Raw genomic sequence first — 8,321 nt, forward strand, 5'->3', positions numbered from 1 at the left:
CATACCTAAACATAGTAAAAGCAATATACAGCAAACCAGTAGCCAGCATCAAACTAAATGGAGAGAGACCTGAAGCAATCCCACTAAAATCAGGGACTAGACAGGGCTGCCCCCTCTCTCCTTATCTTTTCAATATTGTACTTGAGGTACTAGCTCGGGCAATTCGACAACATAAGGAGGTCAAAGGGATACAAATTGGAAAGGAAGAAGTCAAACTATCATTATTTGCCGATGACATGATAGTCTACCTAAGTGACCAAATAAACTCCACCAGAGAACTCCTACAGCTGATAAACAACTTCAGCAAAGTGGCAGGTTATAAAATCAACTCAAGCAAATCAGTGGCCTTCCTATACTCAAAGGATAAGCAGGCTGAGAAAGAAATTAGGGAAATGACCCCCTTCACCATAGCCACAAACAGTATAAAGTATCTTGGGGTGACTCTTACCAAACGTGAAAGATCTTTACGACAAGAACTTCAAGACTCTGAAGAAGGAAATGGAAGAAGACCTCAAAAAATGGGAAAACCTCCCATCCTAATGGATCGCCAGAATCAATATAGTTAAAATGGCCATTTTGCCAAAAGCAATATACAGATTCAATGCAATACCCATCAAAATCCCAACTCAATTCTTCACAGAGTTAGAAAAAGCAATTAACAAATTCATCTGGAACAACAAAAAACCCAGGATAGCTAAAACTATTCTCAGCAACAAAAGAAATTCTGGGGGAATCAGTATCCCTGACCTCAAGCAATACTACAGAGCAATAGTGTTAAAAACTGCATGGTATTGGTACAGTGACAGGCAGGCAGATCAATGGAACAGGATTGAAGATCCAGAAATGAACCCACACAGCTATGGCCACTTGATCCTTGACAAAGGGGCTGAAAACATCCAATGGAAAAAAGATAGCCTTTTCAACAAATGGTGCTGGTTCAACTGGAGGTCAGCATGCAGAAAAATGCAAATTGATCCATCCTTGTCTCCTTGTACTAAGCTCAAATCCAAATGGATCAAGGACCTCCACATAAAGCCAGACACTCTGAAGCTAATAGAAAAGAAACTGGGGAAGACCCTTGAGGACATTGGTACAGGGAGAAAATTTCTAAACAGAACACCAATAGCGTATGCTCTAAGATCAAGAATTGACAAATGGGACCTCATAAAATTACAAAGTTTCTGTACGGCAAAGGACACCATCAAAAGGACAAATCGGCAACCAACAAATTGGGAAAAGATCTTCACCAATCCTACATCAGATAGAGGGCTAATATCCAATATATATAAAGAACTTAAGAAGTTAGACTCCAGAAAACCAAACAACCCTATTAAAAAATGGGGTACAGAGTTAAACAGGGAATTCTCACCTGAAGAACTTCGGATGGCGGAGAAGCATCTTAAAAAATGCTCAACTTCATTAGTCATTAGAGAAATGCAAATCAAAACAATCCTGAGATTTCACCTTACACCAGTCAGAATGGCTAAGATTAAAAATTCAGGAGACAGCAGGTGTTGGAGAGGATGTGGAGAAAGAGGAACACTCCTCCACTGCTGGTGGATTTGCAAATTGGTACAACCACTCTGGAAATCAGTCTGGCGGTTCCTCTGAAAACTGGGCACCTCACTTCCAGAAGATCCTGCTATACCACTCCTGGGCATATACCCAGAGGATTCCCCACCATATAATAAGGATACATGCTCTACTATGTTCATAGCAGCCCTATTTATAATTGCCAGATGCTGGAAAGAACCCAGGTATCCCTCAAGAGAAGAGTGGATGCAAAAAAATGTGGTATATCTACACAATGGAGTACTATTCAGCCATTAGAAACAACGAATTCATGAAATTCTTAGGCAAATGGATGGAGCTAGAAAACATCATACTAAGTGAGGTAACCCAGACTCAAAAGGTGACTCATGGTATGCACTCACTAATAAGTGGATATTAACCTAGAAAACTGGAATACCCCAAACATAATCCATACATCAAATGAGGTACAAGAAGAAAGGAGTGGCCCCTTGTTCTAGAAAGACTCAGTGAAGAAGTATAGGACAAAACCAGAACGGGGAAGAGGGAAGGGGTGGGTGGGAGGACAGGGGGAGAAAAGGGGGCTTATGGAACTTTCGGGGAGTGGGGGGCTAGAAAAGGGGAAATCATTTGAAATGTAAATTAAAAATATATCGAATAAAAAAAATAATTAAAAAAAATATATAGATTTGCATTGTTTGAAAAGAGTTGTAAGCTTTTTTATTCATGATAAAATTTACATAGGATGAATATAATCTCTGGAAAGCCATTGGTACTGACTGTGGTAAAAGTACTTGGTGATACAGATTCTAGTAAAAACACATGCATGTTATTTCCATTTCTGTATAGTAAAAAGTATACTTGTACAACGTTTTGTACTTGTGTTTCATGTTATTGAAACAATCATGTTCAAAAACAAGATTGAATGACATCATATAATCTTCAAGGTACTAAGAATATGGTACATGAAGTCTTTCAAATATTTTATTCTATATTTTAATGACTTAATTTTTATTGACATGTATAAATTATATATGTAACTGGGTCCTATGATGCACAGAATGAACACTCACAGAAGCCAGCCTCCTATTACTCACATTTTATGCCCACCTTTCCAAACTCTAGTGACCAGAGTTTAGTTTGCTGTCTTTACCTTCCATATGAAAAAGATCACGAAGCTCTTATCTTTCTGGGTCTTGTAGCCTTTGTCTGTCTGTACTATTAATCTTGGTCGTACAGCAAGGTCTGCTTCCTTAACTGCTGAAACCCCATCTCCAAACACAGTGTCTAGAGAATGAACAGAATTCAACAAACTTTGTTAAATGAATTAATAAATTCATTCTCCTCCATGAGACCACACGAATATCATAGTCATGTTTGTTTCCTGGGTGACACAAAGGGAATAAACACTGATTGTTTCTAACTTAGTGAAATAACATTTGACATTTTAACCATTCCTATTCTATATTTTATAAATGATGCTATTCATGAATGTAGCTGTGTTTAATATTAATATGATCATAAATGAATCAAAGTTTGGAAACCTTAATAAAGTGATGACTTAAGATAATATTAAACAGTAAGATAATGAACTGAGCTTCAAATCTTGAAGTATAAGAGAGATGAGACTCAGCATAAAAACCTGAAGTCCACATAATAGAAAGCTAGGCAGGGAGGGCATGTATTCACCAAAGACTCAGCACAGATAAGCCATGCCCGCTGACTGTTAAGCCTTATCAAGACTAGACAAAAATCTATTAAGTACCTCCTTTCACACTTGGAGAGAGAGCTGAAAGTCGTTTCTTCAGCTGCTTGTGCCATCTGATCCTTGACTCTCTGGCAGGGAATCTCAAACCAGTGAAAAGTGATGATGCCCTGTCTCCACTCCTCACCACCTGTAGCCTTTCATTCTTTTGTGACCGTGAGTTTCCCTACTCTGACTGATGTATCTATTATTCCTTGGCCCATTGTTTCAGTCATTTTCTTGTTAATATACTTAAGCATACCAAAGTAGGATTTACCCTATTCTGGAAGAATGGGATATTTTATAGACTCCATCACTTAAATCAGGCTAGTAAATTCTGCAGAAACAAAAATAATTCAAGTGCCCAAAGCCCAAAGCAGCACTACTAACAATTCGTGTTCTTGCTAACATATGTCTTACCTCTCCTTTTCATCCAGCTACTTGTCTATAGAATTTATCTATTATCAGGCTGTACAATTTTTAAAACACCCTTTCCCCCTCATCCCAGTTTTCTTGGTCAGCTTCTGCTACTTCTTACTTGGACACTTCATCTTATAGCATCTGACATGTTGGATAGCTGTCCCCTGGTGTTCAGTCCTTTCCCCTCCCTTCCTGGATGTCCTCATCCTTCCCTATCATCCTGTCTCACAGACGTCCTTACCTGTACATCATTAACCATCTTCTAGTCCCATGTTATAAACTCTTCCTGGAAAGAGCACCCATGTCAGGGCTTGAGTCTCTGTTGCTTACACCCAAATACGTTTCCATCCCTACCTATTGTCTGATTTCAGACTTTCATTATTTATTTATTTCAATCATTTTATTTTATGCATTTCTGGTGCTTTGATACTTTGGGGACTGATTGACCATAAAGGGACTTCCCCTTTTAGGTACAGAAATTCTCACAGATAGCAAAGCATTTTCTTGTAAGAAACATCTTCTGAAAACAGTCAGAGTCAACATTCTTTCCAGCTCCTTTGCTGGAGTCATAAAGGATGCTGAAATTATTCAAAACCATAGTATCTAAGGTTTGTACACTGTCTCCTGGTCTGTGGCTTTTGTCTGCATCTCCTCTCAACTTCCTTCCTTCCTATCAAACACACTCTGTGGAGCCACATACACCATGCCTCTTTCTTTTGACTACCGTAAATAATGAGTTACTGATAAAATTCCAGCTCTCTCCTTAACAGGGGCCTCTCTTGACCGTTAATGATACAAAGTCTCTGTGTTAGTTGACATCTCCTTGTCTGTCATTTTCACTGGAAAGACTCCTGGACTTCCATATATCCAACATGAAACTCATTCCTTCCCATTATATTAAAGAATAATAATAAGAAGAAATTCAACTGCTTATTCTCCTGTGTGCTTCATCTCAGGGAAGCACTTCCCAGCTATGCTGGCCACTGACCAGAAAATTAGCATTGGCCTCTACACTGACATTTTCTGTGAGGACACCCTACAAGCCACTCCATCTACAATAGAATTTCTCAACCAGAGATGAAGTCATTCAGTCTGAAAGGTTCTCCCACATATACAAACATTTCTATTGTGTGTTGAGGCCAGGAGTGGTACTGTGCCTTTGACAATGCACATAGCCTACCATCACCACCACACATACATGAATTGTCTAATCCCAAATGTCAGTCTATGAGCTTAACACTCTTGCTCCTTGGGAGAATTCTTCTCTGCTTTGGTGTGAACTGAAAGCTCCCCGCCATATGGTCATAGGGACACTTCATCATCGCACATATCACATCTGCGACATTAACTTATGACCTTTAGATCCACCACGACAGGGCTTATGAGAAACAGCCATGTCTGTCTTGTTCCTAGAACAAGGATGTGAAAACATCCTTGGTGAGAAACGGATGTTTCAAATTATGTTTTTAGATTATAAAACCAAGTGCCTGTGCCTGTGCTTGATGGCTTCTATTCACATTTAAAGTCCTGTGCTATGAGAGGGACGGTGACTGCCCTCTGTTCGTCTCCAAAGCTGAAACTCAGACTTTCAAGCATAAATCATAATATAAGGAAGCTTGAGAGAAAGGAAAACAGACTAAATGCAAAGTGCCTGGAAAGCAACCAGGTTCCGGTCACTTGAACACTTCCTGCTCATCCAGAACCTGAGGGCCAGAGAGATGGCTCAGAGGTTAAGAATATTGGCTGTTCTTCCAGAGCCTGAAACTTTAACTTCCATTACATTGTAAAATGTTATAGCATTTGCTCAGTAAATTGGGGTAGCACTATACTCACATGTGGTACTCCATATTTTCTCCTTTTAAATTGTCTTTTTAAAACTTAAACACATGCTCCTTATCCCCTTGACTAAGTTGGTTTTAACTTATAGATTAGACACAATTGTCTTTTAGTAACAGAAAGACCATTTATGATCTCTGCAGACAATAAAATTCTTCAGAACAAAGGTCACAATTGACTTTTTTCAGTTTTTTCGGTACCATTCCACTATATCATTAATTTTAATAGAGTCTTAATCAAGTGAGAAATGTCAATCATTTGACTAAGCAAAGGAGGTTCTACTAACTCCATTGTTGGTAGAGTCAGCTTTAAATCAACCAATGTTTTGTAGCATGGGTTCTTGCATTATATATGCTTTTCTATCCTTGCATAAGTATTTCTCCTGGCGTGTTTTTCATACATTTTAAATTAAAATATAATTACATTGCTTTCCCCCATTGTTTTCCTCCCTTCAGCCATTCCCAAGTCACCTCACTCCAACTCATTTCCTGTGCCATTCTCAAATTGGTAACATCTCTGATTATTATTGTGATGTGTGTATGTGTATTTGTGTTCGTGGTGTTCATGTGTGTGTGTGTGTGTGTGTGTGTGTGTATACTCTATTTTATCTGCACTTGTAACTTTTTATTAGTTGATAGGAGACTCAGCTCACGATTGAACTTTTGTAGGTACCATTGCATCCTTCTGTGCATGCGCCACCATGGCCTCCTCGTCCTCCTTGTCCTTGTCCTCGTCCTCCTCGTCCTCGTCCTCGTCCTCATCCTCATCCTCATCCTCCTCCTCTTCCAATAGACATAACTGCAGCTTATTCTTCCCAGCCTTCTCATGCTAAAATCATCTAGCATCTTACTATATTCCACATCTTTCTTATAACATGAGTTTCTGGATTCTATCATGTTCTTAGCAAAAACAACCAGAATTTTCTAGCATTTTGTCAGCTTGTTTGACCTCCAAAGGATGAGCAAACCAATCCATGCCCCATTTACACATGGATGCCTCGTATAGACCTTGGTCTTCCCTCATGGCTCCCTTCTTGTCTACTCCAAGAAGTCTTCCTTGATGTATCATCAACAGCTCTGACTTTGTTTGCCTCTACACTTTGTCACCTACCTATGATGTATGTGCCTTATTTGCATGTTATTGCCCTGACATCACAAAAGCTAAATTTTGCAAAAACCGCTATTGAGCCAATCTTTAAACTTAATGAAGGAACCAGGATGTCTATCAAGTTCCCTAATTTTATGCAACTGAAAAGTTGGTAAAAATTATTGGTGAAATTATTGTACAACCTGCTATGTATGCTTGAGTGGGAGGACAGAGAGAGAAAGACTCAATTAGTGCTAAAGTTGCCTGAGTTCTGCATTTCTACACTCAAACCAGGGACACAACTGAGCCTTGGATAACTGCCTCATGCCATGCATCATGTGTTCTGGTTTTGTCTGCAAACAGGAATGCCGACTCACCCAGGACTCCCTATGCCCTTACCTCTCTGGATTCTATTGGCATCAAAGATGAGGTGAGCACTCCACAGTACTGTTATCATCTACCAGCCAGGGAAAGCCACTTGTTACTTCTGACATTATTTCTTCTGTAAGCTGGAGAGTTTGAGAGGGAGTTACAGTCCAGGACAGGTTGTGACAATAACTGGCTTCTTCCTTGAGCTGTGGAGGTTGCTGAGATTCATAACTTAGGGCGAGAAACCACCACTGCCCCAGCACTACCTCGCTTAGGCTAAGTTGGGCCAAGTGGCTGCTTTACCACCACATCAGCTCTCGTCCTAAAACTGAGCCCTTCGATTCTATCCTAGGGGCGTTGCAAACTTTAAAATTCACAAAAGGCAGAGGTTTTTTTATGAGCTAAGTCTCTAGAGGCCTGTAGGCCCTGATGAGGCAATTAAAATTATCCTACAACCTTCCCAAGATCTGAGTCACAGGCCTTGGTTTTTCCTATTCCCTATATACTGCTCAAAAAATAACTGATTATTATTCAGTATCCTCACCTAATTCCAAAGATCAGAAAATATTAGCCCTAAGCTGCTTCACTGAAATTAATAGGAGCTGAACAGCTGCTGCCTCTCCCTTTGAAGGAGCATGCGATGTCTCCAGTGAAAAACCTCTTTTTTTAGATACCTCAATCTCCATCCTGCAGGCCTTCTGTTTTTCAATCCTGAGATTTTAAATTATTTGCTACATTTCTTTCTTCTTTTTTCTTTCTTTAGTGTTTGTGTGTGTGTGTGTGTGTGTGTGTGTGTGTGTGTGTGTGTGTGTGTACTGTCTTGGATGCCAAAAAACAATTCAAAAGAGTGTGTTCTCTCTTTCTGGCATATGGGTCCCAGAAATTGAACTCATGTCAGGTTTGGAAGCAGACACATGTATCCTCTGCTCCCTATCCTGAACTCTTAAGAAGAGGACAGAAGATAAAGTCTGATGAATCAAGGACAAGCTATAAGACTTGGAAGCAAACTCTGAAGTTCTTGTACAACTCACAGAACTCCTCTGAATGAATCTGTGTACAAATGTGGTCACGCAGCGTGACTTAATGTCTCAGGGAAGAGAACCAGGCCCTTACACGGCTTTCATCTCTTCGATCAGAAACTGCCCTTTGAGCTTCAAGGCCTTCTCCTTCATGCTCACCTTCAGTGTCACAGGGAAACTCATCTTCCACACACATAGCAGCTTCTCAAAGACTGAGGTCGTGAACTAACTTCGTGAAGTACAGTTTATATATAAAAATAATGTACACATTTTAGTGCATGAGTTCTGTGAGCTTAAGTTTTAATTGTAGCTTAAGG

This window comes from Apodemus sylvaticus, chromosome 10 (genome assembly GCF_947179515.1).
Source record: "Apodemus sylvaticus chromosome 10, mApoSyl1.1, whole genome shotgun sequence".
NCBI lineage: Eukaryota > Metazoa > Chordata > Mammalia > Rodentia > Muridae > Apodemus > Apodemus sylvaticus.